Source organism: Aythya ferina (assembly GCF_964211825.1).
Source record: "Aythya ferina genome assembly, chromosome: 7".
NCBI lineage: Eukaryota > Metazoa > Chordata > Aves > Anseriformes > Anatidae > Aythya > Aythya ferina.
In genome coordinates, this window is record NC_140302.1 from 32,378,793 (window position 1) to 32,401,304 (window position 22,512).

At 38.9% G+C, this 22,512-nt stretch overlaps 1 long non-coding RNA gene across 1 annotated transcript; it reads left to right on the top strand.

Moving 5' to 3' along the window:
- Positions 1-1,081: 1,081 nt before the first annotated feature.
- On the top strand, positions 1,082-22,135 carry LOC311439815. Its single transcript, XR_014695021.1, has 2 exons — positions 1,082-1,345; positions 19,588-22,135. It is a non-coding gene; the product is annotated as an uncharacterized lncRNA (long non-coding RNA).
- Positions 22,136-22,512: the final 377 nt, after the last annotated feature.

Below are 22,512 nucleotides of genomic sequence, written 5' to 3' on the forward strand. Positions count from 1 at the left end.
GATCCTAATTAAGATATAAGCCCATTACTTAATTCCTGGAAGAGGTCTCAACAAGGGAACATTTGGTTTATTAGTCCAAACAGCTTTGCCTCACTGGAGTCACATTATTGTCACAATTCTCCTTGAACTCTGTATTCAATTTTTTGCGTAAGGGTCACTTGGAAAAAAGGACCCCCACTTTATTAGGGTGATGTGTACAAATTATATATTGTAATAACTATCTCTGTTACCAGACAGACTGAATATACAATGCTATTATATTAGTCTGAATTCTGTGCACATCATTTCTTAACAACATTACAGAGCATTTGTGTATACACAACTGCATTTCATCTTTGTTTCCAGTCCAACCAATTGAAGCCAGGATAAAAGATTCAGATTCTACTTCATCTTGAAGTCAATATATCACTGAAAAAGAAAAAAAAAAAAAAAAAAAGAAAAAGAAAATAAAAAAAATACCCGGCCAATGTCACAGTGTCATTCTTCAACCTAAGAGGTGTAAGTCTGTCAGTAAGTCTGTCAGTTGAGCGAATATGCTGGAATTCATATCTGCGGTATTGTTCAACAAAGAAAAAGCAGCTTAAAACATCCTCTGAATCAGTGAATGTGAAAAAGACTGGAGCTGGCCTCTTTAAACAGATAATTGCATGAAACAAAGGGCTAGACATCATATTTTTGTGATGGTTTGTTTGGAAAAGAGCAATTCCATTTCACAGGGATGTAATGGTTTAGAAAATAGTTTTAACTCCATAAATTAATAAAACTGAGAGTTTTAACAATATTTTAAGGGAAACAATCTGCACTACCTACATACACTTCAGTGTACAGAGCCCTCTGCCAGCATGTGGAGATAATTTCCACCCTTGCTCTTTTGAGGCTTCCAGCTCACTGATGCCAGGCAAATACCCACTGTAAGGGATTTATTTTCAAGTAGGTGATTTGTACCTTCCTAATATGACCATAAATTCTCTACTGGGCTGAGAAACCTCCCCCAGAATTTCAATGCAACTGTTTTGGTTTTGTGACTTGTTCACATGGGAAATGATTCCATTTTAATTTTTGTCTAGTTTAATTTTAGCATCAGGGAAAGTTCCCTCTTTTAATCTAAAGGGAAACTCCTGTGCAACTCCAGAATAGCACAGCTGATCTGAGTATTCAGCTCAGGGCAACTGAGAACAAGCACAGGCACAGACAAAAGCAGCCCACTGCATCAGTGATATGAGAGCTAGCAAGTTTGGGGAAAGGGTGTAAGAAGAAGTGTTATAGGAGTGTATAGCAAGTAAGTGGATTTATGTTTTTCAGGAAGAGTGAAACCCAGCCTCTGTTCTGTTTGGAAATTCCTAAGGTAAGTGGAAATTAGCTCTGAGATGAAAATGTGCTAAGCTGAAATAGGAAGGCAGTGAGATTGCAGAGCTGCTTGTTCCTATGAATTTAGGGGGCACCACTGTTAATCTTGTTTTTTACTAGCTCTTGGTTTGGGGAGCGTTTCTGCAGTAGAGAGAGTTGATCTCCTGGTGAGCTTCAGCTTTCTTTTATTTTTTTTTACTTTTTATTTTTTTTCCTCCCTAATGCTTAATAGACTGTGAAGCTCTCGGGTTTGTATTCTTAATCTTTTTCCTATCTGCTGTTAAATAAAGGTTGGCTTCTAACTTGAAGTGCAATGTCTTATAACAAATTAAGACTGCTAATGTGTTCCAGCATTCTTTTTCTGGAAAGATTGTTCTGAAAAAGTCAATTTTCTGAATCCGTATGTTCTTAATGTTTATGATAGCTTCTAAGGAGTCATATAGAACTGTTGAGCAAGTAAGTGTATATTTCCCCCAATATATTGTCCTCACTAATAATAAGAGGAAAAACTTGTGCTACCCAACATCTTTCTTAAAAACTGTAGCCATGACATGATGGTTTAGGGAGTTACTGTTTAATGGTACTGGTATTAGCTAGAGAATAAGCACTTATAATGCAGTAAATGCGTCCGTGACAAAGGTATTTACAAATTAAATCATAGGAAGTCTGTTTCATTATGTTGCAGTGATCTAGTAAATAACGAGAGTCACTACTGTAATTAACACTAATGTTCAGAAATGTATGCAACGTATAATACCCTCAGAGCCTTGTGAAGTAAATCATACATTAAGGCCTAGAAGCTTGCTTTTCCTCTGCTAAATCTTCACTGGTAGAGCTGACATTCATGTATGTGCATCAAGGTTGTGAAGAATTTGTTTAAACACCAGAACTAACAGGTGCAAATGATCTAAACCAATCCTGTGACCTGAATTTCAATGGGTTTGCTAGGGGAGAGAGGGACAAAAATATATCTTGTTGTCAGTTGAACTCCACTAAAAGCTTTCCTGTCACCTCCCCATCACACTGAATTTTCACTTAGTTTCAGATGAGGGCAAAGAGGTATAACTTACTCTCCCCAAATGTGTTAAAGGAATAAGGGTTAGGTTCAAAGGGGAAGCTAATCATAAAATGCTCAGGCAACTAAAGATCCACGGAGTCTCCTGGGCCTTCTCTTGGTGTAGTGTCACAGCTGATAGTTGGTGGGCCAGTGATGTGCTTTCATCAAACACACCATATCGTCAGGCTAAACTGTGTTTGCTTCAGGCCATTTCCAAATGCTTAGGTTAGTGCTCCCAGTAACCCTTGTGGGCTCCTGCTAGGACAGAGCAAGACCAGCTATAAGCTGGGTTTTCAGTTGTGGGTTTTTTCATCGGTGCTCAATATTTTCTTTTTGCTGTGGCTGCTTGCTGTTATCAAACAGTAGTTCCTGAAGACAATTATTTAAGATCTCTTTGCAAAGCACTTGTTCCTGCTACTTCAGTTAAATGGCAGTTTTGTGTCTGCTTTCAGCAGGACCAGGCACACAGCTGAGCAGCTCAGATGTTCATAGGAGCTGGAAGTGGCTCAAAAATGTGCTTGGAGACAGGCTTCATTGAACAGTTGGCCCTTAAAAGAGGCTTGGTGGCTATGGGCTTTCTCTGCTGTCAGCACACCACTTCATGGTCAGGCTGCTCTAGATCTCAAACCTCCAACTGCCTGTGAAACCAGTCTCTGAGATGAACAGACATCTGCCTATGCACTTCAAGGAAAATATTTATTTTTATCTTTTTATTTATTTTTTTTTTACTAAAACAAATGTCACTTCTGGTCATGAAGAAATAGCGTTGCCTTTGATCACTGCTGAAATCAATGGGAGCCAAACATAGTTGAGGAATAATAGCATTATACTGTACATTATTTTCTATGAAATTGTCCGTGATAAAGTGTGCTTGCAGGCATGCTTACACTCTTAAACAGGTCATAAACTCAAATTAGCTCATTCTATGATATAGACCTCCCTGAAGCCTTAAAGTAGGTCAGTCAAACTGTTTCATTTCTGCAGATCTTAATATCAATTATTCACACTGGTACTCGAGTTCTGATACAATCTCTTGCTCTTTCCTGCTACATAGCAAATGCAGATAGTGGGGTTGGGAGTCGTCTGGGATATTCATAGGCTGAATCACTTTTAATCACCTGTAAAGGCTATTTTGTTATTCCTGATAACACCAGTGAAAGACATGAAAGGCCTTGGGGATAAAAGTATCTCATCTTCCCTTTCGCTCTTCTGCCTGTAAACTCCACTAGGCAGAAGCTGTTTTCCTCTCTCTTTGTTCGGTGCTTGTTACAGTGAAGGCCTGTGCTACAAAAGCAAGTTGCCATCCTGGTGCTCAGAGGTCCCCCGTGGCTCTGCTGTACCTGAGCCTCAACTCTTTGCCTGCAGTAGTGCAATTGCACACGGGTCACACCAGGAAGCTTTCTGGAGTCACAGTAACAGATACCAGAAAATTCATTAGAAATTCAATGTTACAAGCTATTGACTTGTAGGTTTTGTTCAGTGAAATGTAAAACCAATCTGATCATGGAAGGACTTTTTTTTTTTTGACAACGGTTCTTTTTAGAGGCAACATTTATCAGCAGAAGTTTCTTCACTCCTCATTTGACAGAAGTAGTTTCTAATGTTTAGGGCTGTTTATCATTCGCACAGAAGCAGTGTTTTAAGTGTCTTAAGAGGAATTGAATTTAAGATTTTTTTTGTATTTATTATTTCTTTGTGGATAAATGAGCCACTAGAAAATGCCTTCCTCCTCTGCATGGTATATTCCTAGGGAAAATGTACGTGTCATATTGGATGCATGGCAATATTCTTTGGAAAAGAATAGTTGCATCAATACCATCAAAGTGAATTGCTACTGAATTCTTTTTACACTAAGCATAATAGCACATGGTTATTCTACAACAAAATCCTGGAAGACCACTAGTCTACTCTGACTCTCCTCTCCTCCAGAGGTACTGCTCTGATGTCCAGGCTTTCTTGCTAGAACCCCACTGACCCCATTGTGTGTTGTCCCATATGCATATACCTTCCCACCTGTTGAATGTAATTCTTGCTATATGATCACCTCTTCTGTGAATGCGTAGTCCTGCTACCTTTTTCCTGGAGCTTCAGCATGTAGTAGATCCTGCTGGTACAGACAGCTATTAACTCAAAATAATAAAAATTAATCTAAGTCTATGGTCTTGTCCCTTGTCAAACTTCCCTCTGTTGTGGGAAAAGGTGTTTAGAAGTGTGTTCTTGTAGGTTATAATAGTCTGGAGTTTCTCAAGTCATGAAGTATTAATGTCTAATTCTACTTAGAATCATCCATATAATCCTTATTAAGTGTTAGGTATTAAACAGGAGTTTTATTCTAGGTACTTAATATCAAGTAGGCTAATAGCTAATTATACATATGACTTTTTTTTCTTCCTCAGTTATTATGGTGTTGTGCTAACAAAAAGCCTGTTTGGAACTTGGACAATAAGTGTGGGGTTTTGTGTCACGTTTTGTGGATTGTTTTATTGATGGGCTGGGTATTGTGCCCCCACAACTTCATTAGACACCTGGGAGCTTCTCACTGACAGATGGCTGTGTGCTGTGATGCTCTCATTACCTAAATTTGACTGACTTCAGGGTCACTTCCTAATTAATTGAAATAGGACCGTGGCAGAGGGCTGAGCTAGAGGAGCAGCCTGCAGCTGACTAAGATGCTCTAACCTGAGTTTTGCTTGTCTGCAGACAGAAAGCAGAGACTGCCTTTATTTTTGACTATCCTATTTTTATTGCCAAGCAGAAGAGGGATACTCAGGCAATCTTCCAAGATAGAAGTTTGATCTCTCTGAAAACTTGACTGTGGGATGAAAATGCTTAAATCTTGCTTGCATCTGCCATGCAGAGCATAACAATTACTCAGGGCATGTGGCACCAAAGCAGCCTTTCCCCAGAACCACAGGTGAACTGTCATCCACTGCTGATTCACCTGCTCAGGATCTTCCTGCACCTGTCTGTAAAATGTGGATGAGGCTGTTTTCTGGTAGGTAGATGTTTGCATGGTGATCCAGATATGTCTCTTTATGTTTTGGGGTAGAACCCATCTCCTGGAGCAGATGGAGGTTAATGGCATTGACTTCATAGGGCAAAAATAAATCATTTTGAATACGGATAGAAATGCAGTAGAAGTGTTTTGCCTCACCTTTTCGATTTGTTCTAATTTTCTTACTCCTGTGACTGTCATGTGGAAGGCAGATTGGTTTTTTTTTTTTTTTTTTTTTTTTTTTCCTAAATTCCAGTGACATGCCTCACTTGTCATGTGGACACTTTGTTGTGGACACTTTACAGCCATCTGCTCATTTCTCTTATAACCATGGCTTCCCTCCATATAATAGGGAGGACAGAAGAATGAAAATGATAGATACTGGGCACTATATATCTGTAGATGGATCTACAGAATAGATGACCCTTTTCAGGAGAAAAAGGAGAAGAGATTCACAGGCATGAGTTGCCTACATGCTATACAAGAAGTATCTGGAGACACTTTCAGTTCTTTGACACTAAGCAGTTGCTGATGATGTACAGTATTTCTGTAAGATCCACATTAATTTCAGGAATTGTTCTTTACAATTTAGCAAGTCAATAAACTTGCATTTGTCATTGACATAGGCTGTTTTTTTTTTTTTTTTTTTTTTTTTTTTTTTTAAGTAAGACTATATTAAATTGTCCCATCTAGCATTGCAAATTACCTGTAAAATCCAGAGGAATATGGCTTTGTGCAAAAAATAAAACATGGCAAGAAAAAGTGACCGATAAAAGAGGTTACCACTGCTATCTTGGCTGGGGTGGCATCCCTTGGGCTGGTGTCCATGTAGTACACCTTCATTAAACAGCTGAAGGACAGCAGGGACACAATAGGCTACCACCATTCTTGAACAAAGCCCTTTCCTGTACAGGGAAGCCTGAGATGATGTATCATCAGCATGATGTGGGGCTGAGAAAGGGATAGTGTCCCTGGGATAGTGCCTGGGCATTCAGGAAGGTGTCCCTCTTCCCATGGCAGAGCTTCTATGGCTTTCTTTGTGCAGTAGTGATCAGAGACTTGCTTTACCCTGACATAAGCAGGAAAGATTGCAGTGATATTTTTCTCTGCCTCTGGCCTCAATTCGAAGTCATTCATTAATTTTATCCTCTTCTGGAGAACATCTTTAGTTTTTCAGGCTTCATGCCTCCTAGTACAAAAGTGTCCCCAAACCGTTATTGATTACGTTTGAGATCTTCTCTTTTGTGTATGTTCCAGAGCAAGAACATCTGGAAAGTTGCAGATATTGACACTAATAAATTATCCTGCAGACTCTTTCAAACCCTCAAACCACAAAGTCTGAATTTGGGTCACTAATTTGCAAATGAATGTCTATCCTTGGTTAGATAGATGACTACAGAGCTAATGACTCTCTGGCACCCAGCTGCATAGCATTTAGGACACAGTTAATCTGGCTTCTCTTTGTGTCTCTAGCTGCTGGGCGATGCTGAAATCGGAGCGGTGTGTAAAGTACACTGGTGTTATAAAATCTGACTGCAGCAAGAGGTCAGAGCCTGGGCCAATCGAAAGTTTGGTAAAGTCTGGCATGGAGAGAGTGCAAAACCAGGGAAAAAGGGGGCTACAGTATTGCTCTTCAATTTGCGGACTCTGTCACATTCTTGGATGTCAAGGAAATTGCATGCTTTTCCTAGTATTCTTTCTTGAAGTTCAGTAAGGAGAATAATGATGTTCAGCTTAATCTTTCATTGCAACAATTAAAATTCAGCTCTGGTATAGCCACACCCCAAAAGGTTTAAGAGTAGGATTTCAAACCTCTCAAGTTAGCTTTAATAATAATGCTTTGCTGATCTAATGAATATGTGCATATTTTAACAAGATTTTCACTTTACCAAAATCAACATCATTCTTTGAACAATAAATGTGGCAGCAAATCTTGTAGCTTGCTTATATAAGTTCTAATAATCAATGAAAGCCTTACTGATGTTATAATGTCATTCAGATGTCAGTGGAGAAGGAAAGCTTTGCAAAATTGAAGAGCTCCAAAGAATATGCTGCATAGTGGAGCAGATGCTGACTTCCTTGGCTTGCAAGGTTTCTGCCTCTCAATCAGCAAATAGCATCAGATGAGTTCTGGCAGGAGCTCTAAAATTTGGCTTCTTAAATGGTACTTCCATTCCTCTTGAGTTTTCACCAACAGTTTATGTATGAATGGCTTTTATTTCCTTCACATAATTTGTCATGAATTATCCATTTTAAATGATATACTTCATTTTAAATCCACCAAGGGATAAGTCTGGAAGTACCCAGGAAAGAATGTGGATCAATTACATGGAAATTTGGCTAAATAACCTACATTTATCTTTACTAATGAATTTTAATCACTCATGGCATACTAATCATTGTAATAGTTCAGCTTTTACATTCCAGATCAAGTTAAGCAGCAACTTAGCTGCAATTCAGTGCTGAAGCAGGGAGCTGGCAGGAAAATCCCTCCCACCAGGGACAGTGCACATTCAGCACACCACACATCAATGCTTACCTTTGTATGGAGGGATAGTCTTATGTGGCTGCAGGTTGAACAAAATGAGGTCATGGACAATACTTAGCCCCTGGCTGGATGTCCTAAAGTGTTCTGCTCTTACTGAAGGCAGGGAATCTAAAGTAAAAATCAAATCTCAGAACAAGAGCAGGTGGTAGAAAGTCTGAGACAGATACAATCAATGTGGAAATTAGAAAAGTTATATCTTAGCAAAGAGAGAGATGCCTAATCCTTTCCAATTGTTAATTATAGGTAGTAGTAATACTTAACTACCATACATCATGGCTGCATGTCTTTCTAGTAGATGTGCTCTAATTAAGTTTGAGACTATTGGGAAGTCAGACTAAAGAAAAATCACTTTTTTTTTCCTACTTTAAAATCCATTAATCTACATAAGTTGATTAAATCTTCAAAGCCAGAGATTGCTTTGTGGTTGCAATGTGGACTGTGGCTGTGACAGCTGGAAAGATCCAAAGAAGTTTCAGAGAAATTCCTCAGGTTGGAATTTACTCTTCAATGGTTGACAGGGAAATTTAGGTCAGGTCTTTAGGACTTAATAGACAAAACAGGGATTCCAAATACATAACAGTTTTATTTTGGCAATTTAATTTTTTTTTGTTTGTTTGTTCATTTGTTTTCACAGAATGGCCTGGATTGAAAAGGACCTTAAAGATCATCCAGTTTCAACCCCCCTGCTCTGGGAAGGGTTGCCAACCACTAGATCGGGCTGCCCAGAGCTGTGTCCAGCCTGGCCTTGAATGCCTCCAGGGATGGGTCAGCCACAACCCCTCTGGGCAACCCATTCCAGTACCTCACCACCCTCTGAGTGAAAAACTTTCTCCTGATTTCTAACCTAAATCTCCCTTGATTTATTGGTTGAAAACCATTCCCCCTTGTCCTATCACTACCAACACACATAAACAGACATTCCCCCTCCTGTTTGTATGCTCTCTTCAAACACTGGAAGGCTGCAATGTGGTCTCCCTGGAGCCTTCTCCAGTGTGATTGTGAAACTGAATAAAATATTAGTGCTTTTTTGGGTTTCCTTTAAAACACTTCATGTGCTTCATGCAGGTGTGTGATTCCTCAACCCCCTGGAACAGAATTTCATTATTTAAATCCATCTTCCTGAACTAAGTCAAGACTATTAAAACAGCAAATACTGCAATAGTAGATATCATCAGGAACAAGTTGTCTCCTGCCTAGATTTGCTACTAGCTGTAGCACACAGGTGCAGGGCAGAGGCCTATTTGCATCTTCACTTATGTCCTCTTTCCCTTCAGTTTTTGAGGATTTGGCTGTCATACTGCTACTTTTTCTATTTCCTGCTCAAGATATTTTTGTTGATTTGCTTTGCTTCTGCTGACTGTGTTATTAGGGAATCACCAAAGGACAAACAGGTTTCCATGTTAAAAGTGATTCCAGTGCTGGGATAAGGTGAATGAGGAGCTTTGCATAAGATACCTGCAGTTTCTAACTCTTGTTTGTCAAGAAATTCCTTACAGTAACTTTTTTTTTTTTTTTTTTCTTTTTTACCCCTGAAGACTGACTGACTTTTCTCTTAATTGCTAATAGAAAGGTAAGGGCTTAGATGAATCCCTGTTAAACGATCCTTATGTGCCCATCATTCCTCAGAACTCTATTCCAGCAAGAGATAATTTGGTCCTCCTGTTAGAATCCTTTTTCTTCCTGTCTAATACCAATTTGAGGCTGCTAATGGTCTCAGAAAATTCATAAACTGCAGTAATAGTGTGCCTGGCCTTTCTGACTGCATCTAGCTGCACGAATGTGTTTGTATTACCTGATGGTTGAATGGAGTTTAATAGATAACATTACCATGCTGGTCAATAAACAAATGGGCAGAAAAGTTTACTGGAGATCATGTGTTTGAGGAGAGTCAACAGAGTAATTATCTACCAGCTCTCCAAAAATGTCTTATTGATTGTGATTGTCAAAGCATCAGCTCAAATATAAGGATATTTGTCAGCTCAGTGCTGTACAATTCCACTCAGGCAATGCAGCCCTGCAACAAATGGCTGTGGCTATTGGCTTGGGTTATGGTTAACCAAAGTCTAGCCAAGGGGGCCTGCAGCCCCTCGCTGCTCTGTGTGCACAGTTCACAATAAATTCAGTAGCTGTATCTTTCTGAAGCAGATGGTGAAAGATAAACTGAGGAAAGAAAGCATCTACCCCCAAAGAAAAGTAATCTTTTTTTCAGCAGTCTGTATGAACAGTTTGGATTGCATTAAGATAATATTAGCATTGTGAAGCCCTCGCTGCCTGTCAAGCATAGCATGTGTGCCTTATCTCATTACAATCTAAAGTAATTTAAGAAAATGTGGAATTCATCATGCTTCAGAGTGATAAACCTGAATGGGGCGGGCCTAAGGCTTACTCGCCCTAGCCTGCTGGCTTTTAGGCTATGAAGCTGTCTGTGTACCAGATTCCCTCCAGTTTGTGCTCTCCCTTTGGAGGCATAATGTCTCCAAGGGTACGAAAATGACCTTGGCACTACAGATAGAGCCTGGGGGAGTTTCTGAGCAAAAAGCAGACACCAGCCAACATTTCATTTCACTCAGACAAAGTCCTGAGACTGCTTCGGCTCTAGGGTCGTGCATGGCTGATGAAGAATGAGTTGGGCACAAAGCCCTGTGGGAGGTGTGGGATTTATTGGTTGGTCATCTGACTGTTGAATGCTCAGGAGGGTCCTTAAAAGCCAAGTTCACTTTATGTTTTCAGTGTCACTACAGCTCAATAAACATTTTCCACGGAGCAGACCAATAAAGCAATGACCCATGTGAAAACAGGGGCTCTCAGTACTAAGATTTAAATGTAGCCCCAAGAAGGAGGGATGCTTAATTCTTCCAGAGAAACAAGACATACAAAAGGTTATTAGCTTACTGGGAACTTTATAAAAGGAGCTAAACACAGCTGAACATGGAATTAAAGTTTTATATAAATGCACTGGATAATTAGTTTCATACTGGCTTAATTAGAGTAAATCCTTTACCCTTGCCAATAATGGTAATTATAAAGATGTTTATTCTTTAATAAATACACTTGAAGGAGAAGTGGTTCAATATTCCTCAAGTCCAACTAGAATAAAATGAGGAAATAATTACATGGGGAAACTGGCCTTGGGGAGAGCCCTGAACCAACAGAGCACAGTTCATACAAGTGGTACCAAGTGGGGTATTATGACTTGCCCAGCAAGTCGAAGAGTATCTCAAGCTAGTACACTTAGCTCCAAATAGACAACTTTAAATATGTTCTTGTAGAATACTAACATTGAGAAAGGGAAATGTTAAAATAGCCAGTTTCCTAATGGAATTTCAAGAAATGCCCCCGAGGATCTTGTGAGTGTAAAAGCAGGTCCTTGAACCTTGCCTGCATGTGCTGACTGGGTGACTTTGTTCCTAGTGAATTGTTTGTACTCTGACTGTCAAATCATTCTCAGTTAGCTCTTTTGGACTTGCAAACATGGTCAAAGCAAGCAGATGAGACTTCAATATTCTTAAAGTAATGGATTTTACAGAGTTCAAGAAATTAGTTTTTCATGTCTCCAGGTTTTAGTGTCTAGTGGTAATATGTTCAGTTCATACCTCGCTTGCTTTCTTGGAAATAGATATAAGTATTTTGTTCTTTCTCATCACTATCTAAGGAAGAGGTAGTTCTTGTATAGTTACACCCAAAGGCTGGATTTTGGAAAAAAAATATTGTTAGGAAGGAAACTATTTTCAAAAATGTTTGTGCTCATTGCGTTTCCATCCAGCCCACAGAAGCTGTTGCAGGTCCCCTGTTTGGGATTACCAGTAGTTTTGGTATCTGGTCAGGGGAGATCTGTGACTGTAGGTGGTGGGAAAAGGGAGAACTTCACCAGGTCCAGCATGAGCTTGCTTGTTAATACTACTTTTTTGAAATCTGAAAAAATGGAGCTCTGGGTAGTTATTACACCAAGGTCTTGGAGAAGGCTGAGTGCTGTTGTGGCTGGCTACTATATTGCTGGTAACAGATTCATTTCTGGCATCCTAGCAGTGCTGATGGAACATCCTGGGCTGGGTGCTTCTGCTAGGGTTACAATGTCAGCAACAAAAGCTATTCCCGTGCTTCCCAAACATTTATCTCATAAAACTGAAAGCCTCAGGCATATCTGAATGCTAGTACTTCTTTCCAAAAATATGGATATACTCTTTCCATATGATTGGAAAAGAGTACGTTTCTATCTCACCAGTAAATCACACAGTGACTTATTGGCAGTTTTGTATCACAGAAACTTAATGAAATGAAAGGGAAAATGGAAAGCATTCAGATAATAGTATAATTTTTCTGAAAATGCTTCCTTATATATTAACATTATCTTGGTCTTTAGACTAAAGAAAAAGCTATTAAACAAGTTTACCGAGTAGGAAGTTAGCCAGTGAATGAATAAGACATTTTCCGAATACTCTTTTGATGCTTTATGAATATGACATATGAGAGTAGTGCTTCATTGCCCTATGTGTTGTCAGCTAGCGAAGGTGCTGGAAGTTTTAGAAAAGCTGGGTCTAAGCTACAGAGTCTAAATGGAGTCTAAAGCTCCATTTGCTCATAAAATTCATAAAGTGAAGACCACTTGAAGGAATGGCAAATGTAACTAGAAAAAAAAAAAAAACCCTTCTTATCTTTCTGAAATTGCTAGAAAGAGTTTCCACAGGCAGAAACACTCAGCAAATTCACAGGCAGTTACATGCTCCAGGCTGGGATTCCTCAGATCATTTGCAGCCATCACTTGCAATTTGTCATACTAATTCCACTAGCTCAGCACAAAACCTTAAAATTTATCACAGAACTAATGCTATCATTCATCTCATGATCTCTCCAATCACTGCTGCCACCAAGCTAATTGTTCTGTAAGAAGCCAATGATGGAAAAATTACAATCTGCAGAGAAGGGACAAGTGAATACCGAAACTTTGAGAGCATCACTTCAGTTTGGATCAATATCATAGAATTTAATTGTTTATATGGAACATTTTGAGTCTGAACAGCTGGAAGAGAATAGAAACAAATGATATTCAATCTCTGGTTTTGGCATAAACCTTTACAGACAAAAGCGTGGAGATGCAGACCTAAATCAGCCTGTCATACATGTAGCTGCATTTGATTCCTAACTTAGATGGCTTCAGTGGCTTTTCATAAATCCAGTTCTTCTGGGATATTTTCCAGTGTTTTCTGAAATATAGATGTGTTCAACCCTACAAATCAGATTCAGAATGGATTTAATTTTTCTTACTCTTTTTGGTAGCTCTTTGACTGTGTTTAATGCTACTTAATGTTAGATTACTCAGCTCTAAAGCTTCTAAAGATTCTCTTGTGTATATAATAAACTTATCACTGTTCCCTTAATCTCCAAATTTGGGGTATTATCTAAAACTACTGCTAACAGTTTCGTAATTACAATCTAGTTTAGTGACCTGACAAAAGTAAGTAGGCATCTTTATGTAAGTAAGAATTCAATTTCATTCTCAGTGTGCTTTGTTGGCTGCCTTCCTATATATTCTCTTTCCAGGTGGCAAGCAATGTAGTCTTTGAGAGCACAAAGTTGGAATTTTGTTAATGAATTACCAGTTCTGTTTTGTCACCAGCCATGCTGTACAGAGACTAATTCAGCTGTCTGCCTGCACATCCATCTGATTCCCTCTTACCTGGCAATCCACCTCTGCGAAGAACAAACACAAATGTCTTTTCACAAGTTCTGTTGACTTTGGCAATTAATTAAATTGAACAATCTCATTTTGATATTAGCAAAATACTCCTAGGTTTTTGAGAGCTTCCAACTCTACATGGGTTATCTCAAGTTGCTCTACAATATGTGCCAGCCAATAAAGTTTGCCAAAGAAGTTTCAATCAAAATGTCTTTTGAACAAAAAAATTTGTTTCCTTAAAAAAAAACAACAAAACAGTTTATTAAAATATTCAGGGCAAAAGCTAGAGTACTAAACAACATATCTTATATGTTGCTTAACTGCTATCAATATAGCAGTTCTAATATGTCCTGACTTACCACCTGTTCTGAACATCATATGATGATGGAGACTTGCACCGTGTCTCTCTCTTCCTCTCATCAACTGTCTGTGATGACTAATAAATGAACATTTTGATAAATGGCAATAGAAGATTTTTCTGTCTACTGAATGAGTTGTATTTCTGCCTTCTATACTACCCAAACATTAAGTAAAAATCTTAATGGTCAAAACTTTAAGCCTTTTTTGCTCTGTATTAGTTTACAGTGATTTCTCAGGAACAGAAATAATCAGAAAAGAAACTTCAGTTTCTTGTTAAAACTAAAATTATTATTTTTTTTTATTATAATTTTTTAGAGAGAGAAAACAGTGAAATTATTTCCCTAAAGCTTTAACATTTTTTCATAATATTCTGTTCTGTGCTCTTGACGCTGTATGCATTTAAAAGAAAAGTGTTTCTAGGCACACTTTTTTCCTTATGGGTAAAACGTACCAGAACTTATATTTAATGTAAGTGATTTTTCTGATATGCACAGTAAATGTTGAAAGTGAAGGCTTACATGGACTGATGAGAGGGAAAATTACTGCTTTAACTCAAGCTGCGTAGACTAAAAATATTCACTTAGGATAAAATTAAAAGTAAATGGAAGGAAAATTGGGTAATCGTGATCTCATAATACTGCAGCATGTGTATGGATTGAATAAAAAGTTTGGCGAACTCTGGAAGACACTGAGGTTACTCGGTAAACTTTTACTGTTAGTAATCAACAGTGGTAATGTTCAGCCTGCACAGTACAGAAAAAGGAGTAGAACCATTCTCAGAAGTTATGGCTAAAATACATAATTGTTATGGAATTGTTATTTATGCAGGGCCTGATTTAGCTTATGAGGTTCCCTGTTTTTCTTTAAATGTTTTGTTTAGATATTTTCTATCCCAAAGAGTAACTCTCAGAGCAGCTGGAGACACTCCATATAGATTATTTTAAAAGATAAAGTACTTTATGAATGAGAAAGGATAGAAAACCACTGTCAGGCATTAAAAACAGAACAAGATGAATTGTTAATGTTATCAAGATCTGGGTGTACTTATGTTATTATTGCCTTCAAGGCTATACCTCCTGGTAGGTGACTAGACAGGAGGAGACTATAGGGGAGACCTGGAGTATATTTTGTCCCTTTCCCTTATCCTAAGTTCAAATGTCATTGTCATAGCATCATAGAATGGTTTGGGTTGGAAGGGATCTTAAGGACCAGCTAGTTTCAAGCCCCAGCTATGGGCCAGGTCACCCACTAGATGATGCCCCGGTGCTTTCATTTTGTTTTTTACCCTTTACTTTTCTCTGGAATGCTGCTCTGCAATCTTCACCCCTTCAGCAGAATCTGATGACTGTGTTGAGCCCTGGACTTCAAGAAGTTGCTTATAGAGGTTGCTTCTCTAGGCTGCCATAGCTGTCCACTAATACACTTCCTTCTGTTTTGGCCCTGCCATCAAAACCTCAGTGTTTTTCCTTTCATTAGCATCTGTCTTCTCTTTAAACGTTAAAGCTAAAACCTTTGATAAACCTCTGTTTACTCTTGCAAAAACTTGCTACAGCAGTTTGCTCTGAGACAATCTTTTTACTACAAAAGCGGTAGTTAGTCTCTTTATGCTGCTTTTTTTAGTAAAAGTACTTCTGGTATCCATGGACACTTTAAGAAGTTGAACCATGTCTTGGCTGGATTTCCATATAAAATTTTCATCCTGTGTAAAATGAAGGGCATATAAACATATGTCATGACAAAAAGGTATGGTGAAGGCTAACCAAACAGGTCATTATTGAGTAACAGTCCTCAAGGTGCTCAAGAAACCTGTTTCTGTAAAGGTCAAGGTTACAGGGTTTAAGATTGAAGATCGAGTGACAAGTTTCACATTAGTCTAATATATCCTGCCCCTTTTGAAGAAGATGTATAATTGACACACATAGATGGCACATTTATGGTGTCAGAAATTTTTCTGCATGATAGTTAATTAATTTGAAGCAATACTCCCTCAATCTCCCTAGAGCCACAGATAACTGTATTAAATCTGCCTTTTATTTTAAATACTATAAAATTTAGTATCCCTTATCCATGAATTATAACCTGGTCTCTGGGTTAACCTTGATTTGATTAAGTGGTCTTGTGGTTGCTGAAGTCAAAAAGTAAACTGGATGCACAAGAAAATAGATCACTGACACTACATGAGCCATATGTTCAAGAAAAGATAATGCAAAAGAAGCAATTTACTCCCTGAAGCTCACTTATTACTCTTTGGTGATTGAATAAAAAGTGCAGCCACCAGGTGTGTTTAGCCATCTCAAATATGTTCATGAAGCCTTTTTTTCAGGAGTCAGCTTCCATCAGATAAGTTCTTGTAATTAATTACTGTTTTGACTGAAATCACAAAGAAAGTACAGTGCTTCAAAGGTAAACCTGATTTTCATAGCAGTGTGTCACATAAGGTATGGTTGTACCCTGAAATTTAAAAGCATCCAATTAAGGGTGAATTTCTGTTGCTATTGGAGGAGATGGTGAGATATCTTTTTGATTAAAAATGTCATTGAAATGGATTATCATAAAAATAAAGAGGCCCCTGGTGGAGCAGGCTGTCCTGCTGCAGCCCATGGGTCCCACATGGAGCAGATCTCCACGCTGTACCCCATGGAGGAGCCCCTGGTGGAGCAGTTGGATGTGGCCTGGAGGAGGCTGCGGCCCATGGAGAGCCCCCACAGGAGCAGGCCCTGGTCTGGAGCTGCAGCCCATGGAGAGGAGCCCATGCAGGAGCAGGGGGTCTGGGGGGAGCTGCTGCACATGGGGGACCTGCGTTGGAGCAGTTCTTGAAGAGCTGCTGTCTGTGGGAAGCCCACACAGGTTCCGTTTGGGAAGGATGGCGTTCTGTGGGAGGGACACCGCTCTGGGGCATGGGCCAGTGGCCCTGAAGGAGCAGTGGAGATGAAGCATCAAGGACTGTCTGCAGCCCTAATTGTCTGTTCTCTGCACTGCTCGGGGAAGGACATAGAAGAGGGTGGATGAGCAGAAAGTGGTTTTACTTTGTTTCTCACTGCTCTAGCTTGTTAGTAATAAGTAATAAAATACTTTAATTTCCCTTATGCTGAGTCTATTTTGCCTGTGACAATAATTATCTCCTTGTTCTTACATCAGCTCTTGAGCCCTTTTCCGTTCTATTTTCTCCCCCCTTTCCTTTGAGGAGAGGGAGGGAGAGTGGTTGGGGTGGAGCTCAGCTGCCCAGCTGGGTAAAATCGCCACAGGAGGACAGGACACTTGCTTGTGACAGGAGCACCAAATAAAATAGGATGTACTCTTTCATTACACACCTGGTGCAGAGATCAATGTCTACATTCTCAACTGGAAGGCCATAACCTGAAGCAGTGAGCTATAATGATGGCAGAGTTGTGGTATTGCTTCTACGCTCCATTAACATACTGAAAACTGGATTTGTTAGGTTAGAGCAGAACTGTCATGTTCTCAGCATGGAGGATGCTGAAAACATTGTTCCAGGGTGGCCGTCTGGCTGCTCAGCCAGCCTCTGAAACATGGGATGGGATGTGCTGCATTGCTCAGTTTGATTGGTTTGATTTGTATCACTGCTTCTGGAAAATGTGTTAGGCCTTTGTACTTGTCAATTTTAATCATTCTTGCTTTATAGCATCCAATTCCATGACAGCATGGATTTTAGTTCATGCAAAGGCATGGTAGCCTTGAGTTATTTCATTCTCTCTGTTTGGCAAGTGAACTGTTACACTTTTGCTTGGATAACAGGATAATGAGCCAAAGACCACAGGAAAGCCTATTGATCCTAATTCAATTTTTAAAAGAATATAATTAGAAATCTAGTTGAGTTTCTCTGCATCTTGGATGACTGTGTCCGTTGATTTACACAGGACAATTATTTCTTCAAGGAAGGTTTGTGTGATGGTGTGCAGATATGTCTTATATTAAACCTCTTGGGTACCTCATCTCAGAATGAACTCAGGACTGAACAATGCAATTAAGAGTAATAAATGTTTTTCTTTCTGTAATTTTTGTGAAACATATACAAGGAAGAGATGATTTCCATACATGATCTTAAAAGGAAGGGAAAATGATTGGAAGAGATTCTACAGGAATTCACTGGAGTCTAGCTTAATTAAGGAAAAAAGAATCGGGGCTGCTGGCTGTGGGACATGATGGCAAACAACTGCTGCTGCTGGAATGGAGGGGCAAATTCTAGAAGCTGTTTGTCAGAAGTGCACTCATAAGTGGTTTCCTGTACTACCTTCGTCCTTTCTAGCAACAGAATGTTGGTTTCTGGAGCTTTAGTGAGATCCTAGTCACGATGATATATAACTCCTAGAAGCCTGGGAAAGTCGTATAATTTAGCACTGTAATTCTAATTTTCGTTTCTAGCTTACTCTCACATTTTAAGGTAAACTTTTTTCCTTTAAGTAAACTAACTAAGTTACCCTCAATTGTTACTTGTTTGTTTTATAAATCACTTAGAACTCCACTGATGCAAAACATTGCATTAGAGCTACGTATTATCATTATTCATGAAAGCAATATTCTGGGCTCAGACACAATATATTACGCAGTAACGATACAGCTTAGAGGTAACCCTATTGCTTTATTTGTGAACCACCAGTTATTGCACTTCCCATATCCTGCTTAAAGGTGGTAAAAATTTTTATTGCATGATTAAAGCCAAGTGAGCCAAACTGTTCTTACCAAACTCCATGGAGCTGGATTTATAAAAGGAGCAGAAATTCTTTCTGAAATAGTTATCCTGCATGAAGTCTCTTTTTAGACCTGAATCAGGCCCACATTTTATGGATATCTTTTTTTGTTGTTTAACAAGAACTGTATTCTCTGGGAAGATGGTGCTGAAGTTTAGGGATATGTATGCGGAATTAAAGTTGGGTCTTCAGCTTAGGAAACATGGTTAATGCTTCACTGAAAACTAAACAGCAAGGAAGAAATGCACAGCAACATTTGAAAACAGGCAGGTCTTCATTTTGAGACAGGTAGGGCTTCAGAATAAAGAACACTAAGCTCTGTCTGTGTCAACAGATGCATTGGAGATACTCTTTCATTTGTATAGCACTTTGTATAGCATTATATGTTTATATAGCATTTGTATAGCAGGACCATAAAAAATTCTGTGAAAACTGACCCATGAAAATATAATCCTAAAGAGCTGGGTAGATTCTTGAGGGACAACTGATGAAGTAGGAGACTGCAGCTGCAAAATATTAAGCTGTTTGTTAATAAGGAAGAAAACTCTCTAGGTAGGCTGGAGGGGAGTTATGTTCAATGCGTATTTCATTTAGAAAGCTGATTTAAAAACAAAAAAAATGAACTAGGTAGCTGGTCAAAAAACTTACTCTGGATTAATTATTTTTTTTCAGAGAATTTCTTATTTTATTACAATAGTATTTGGATCAGTATTTTGAGGAAAAAAATCTGTCATGGAAATCTAGACTTTTCATGGCACAAATGTTGTAAGCCTGTCTAAAACTGGAGAGAGGAGTGCTTTAAGTTGTTGCCACAGGGCCTTAGAAGAATTGATTTGTTGATTTAATGTCTCTTTTTTTTTTTTTTCTTTCTTTTTTTTTCCTTCCCAAATACTATAGTCTGGATATTCTTGTAGTTCACTCATCCCCTTGCTATCTGTATGTCAAATGTACCCAGTGAGCACTCCCCACAATTGTATGCCTGGCTCCAGCGCACTGCGGCCCATTCTGGGAGATGAACTCTGGTGAGGAAGGTCCTGGGCAAGGCAGAAAACACAAGAGCCCTGGAGTGAGCTGCATGGAGATTTAGACCTCTCTTTAACCTTGAAGTGCTTCTTCATTCCTCTTCTTTGTCTGTAAATGTGTTCAACCATTTGTTTCCTGGGATTGTAAAAATCTTCAAAGCATTGCTTGCTTTTAACTAAGAACCAGGCTGAGCTTTCCTGCATTTTAATCCAATAATAAATAATCTCTTATTGGCTGCCTTGAATGACACACTGCTGTATTCTCTTAATTGATTTTTGAGAAAAAAGATATGTAAAATTTTGCTGGGTTTACAGAGGACACTAGATTGTTATTTATATCATAATACCTGAGGAATGGAAGGAAAAATGTAAAATGATGCAAACTAAGTGGGGAAAATGCATGAGTTTTCACAAAACAATCTTAACAAATTTGATTTGTTTTTCCATTGTATTATCTCCTAAGCAACAAAAGATATTTCCTACAGCCCCCTCTTCAGTAATGACTAATAAAGTAGCTAATAACTTGGTCTGTCTAAACAAAGTGCAAATTTTTCCAATGAACTTGATGGTTTTTTAGGCTAACTTTATGTAAAAAGGGATTAATTTAAGTAGAAGGTGTTGTTTTTTTTTTTTTTTTCTCCTCTTGATGCAACACTAATTTGCTCTTTCGTACTGTGACCCATTATATCAGCCATGGATGCATTAATGGCTCCTTCAAGCACCTTCAAAAATGTCTCAAATATTTTATTTTTTCTATTTATCTGTAAATGTCTGCAAGCTGCTTTTCTGCGAAACCATAATATGAGTTCAGCCAAGTGACCTGATGCTCTGTTTTCTTGTGGAAAACGAAGCAGCTAACATAGTCAACAGAGTAGACAAGATTGTTACAACTAAATCATTTTCTTATGGTAGTTTGGGAGATAAGACACAGGTCTGAGTCCAGGAGTCAAGGGAAGTCATGGAAGAATTTTCCTCTCCTTCTACCTGTTACCTGAAGAGAGAGATAAAGGAGAGGGAAATTATCCCAGCTGTTTGGCAAAGGGAAGAAATGAGTCAGCAAAGAGCATCTGCTCCTGTGCCTCAGGACCCAAAGTAAGCTGGAGGTAGACAAATGAGGACAGAGGGTTCAATTTTTCCCTCCTTTACTCTCCCCTGTGACTTGTATTCCACTAGCCTGAGTCATTTGATAGGTTCCTGAATCTTCCCATGTACAATTCAGGAGGCAGAAATAAGTAAGTGAGGTTGGGGGAAAAAAAGATAAAATATGATGGGCACAGGAGAGAAAGTGCAGTCTGCATCTGTAATGCTCTGCATGACATGTCATTTTTGGGATAGCCTGGAGGAGGAAAATCTGATAGTGATGTAGCTGAGAAAGGTTCTTGGAGGGGTTTAACCTAAGGCTTTGAAAAGCCATTCTTTTAACGGTGGAAATGTATTGCAGATTTATAATCCAACTGATCCAAGTTATACACTTGCAAGAGAATGCTTTCCAGACCAGACTAAAGGAAACTCCTACAGCTTCCTATCTGAAAACTTTAACTTTTTATTCATAGAGTGTTGGGGGAAGAAATAGTGTCATAACATTGGTTGTCACCATCTCTGGTGAGAGTAGCACTCCTCACATCCTGAGTTTCCTACTTCAGGTGCACATGAGGCTGAGATTTAGGTGAATCCCTGCTCACAGTGTTAGCACTACGGTCCCTGGTACCTACATTTTGATGGGGCACTGTGAATTGAAGTCAAGGCATCTAATTTAGGACCACAGGTTTTTCTCTAAAAAATTGTGGTAGTTGTTGATGTAAAGCCTGCAATCCCCCTGGGAAGTTAAGCTTTGAAGTTTCTGCATATTGCAGTGTGGGCAAGTATGAGCTTTGCTCTACCTGAGCTACCAGCAGCCACAAGTTGTGGTACAAAGCTGCATTTCTGCCTGAGCTAACATCACCTGCTAGCCTGAGTTTACTGCCTTGTTAACTCACACAGGTTTCCATAGGTTGTGAGTGCAGATGAGAAAGTTCATATCTACCTGAAAATAAACCACATGGATATATCCTGTATCTCAATTCTCCACTTACAAGTTGTTTAATATCATGAGCCTGGTTGTAGGAGCACTGTGAAGAAATAAGTAATGAAATATTGGGAGAGGCTCACATACCATGTTAATGAGGTCAGTTATACACTGTCTTCTTCACAGAAAAAAAGTGTGTGTTTTTTTTTTTTTGTATATCTTTTGGTTATGATTTTTTTTTGTTAGCTTTTTTAATTTACTCAATGCTTCAAAACAAGACTGTTGTAAAAGTAGCCAAGTTTAATCTCTAAAATGTACAGGTAACTCATAATTTATTATTCAATAAAAATAAAAAAAATATGTATTTAAGAAAAAATATTTATTTCCTCCGCAAGGCCTCAGAATGCCTGATAGTTGGTAGCAACTTAAAGAAGAGGTAGTTTTCTTCCTAGCTGGTAAATCCACAGCACAAAGGAGCTTTACACAGTTTTAATCATTGATGGAACCTCCAGGCTCAACCACTGAGCTCAGCCAGAGACAAGTGTGAAAGCCACATGCAAAGCCTTGAGCGTATTTGGGAAAATGACTCTTACTGCTGCTACTGCATTGTATTAGTAATAACCCTCATCAGCAGTGATTATACTGTAGCCAGAACTGCAGGACAACCTCTGATGCAAAAAGTATATGCTTAGACTGACTCAGTTAATTTGTCAAGTTACTGCGGCTTTCATCATATGAAATGCATTAACTGTGTAGGTGGGAGATTTTGTAGCCTGTGACAAGTGTCTGGGCTCA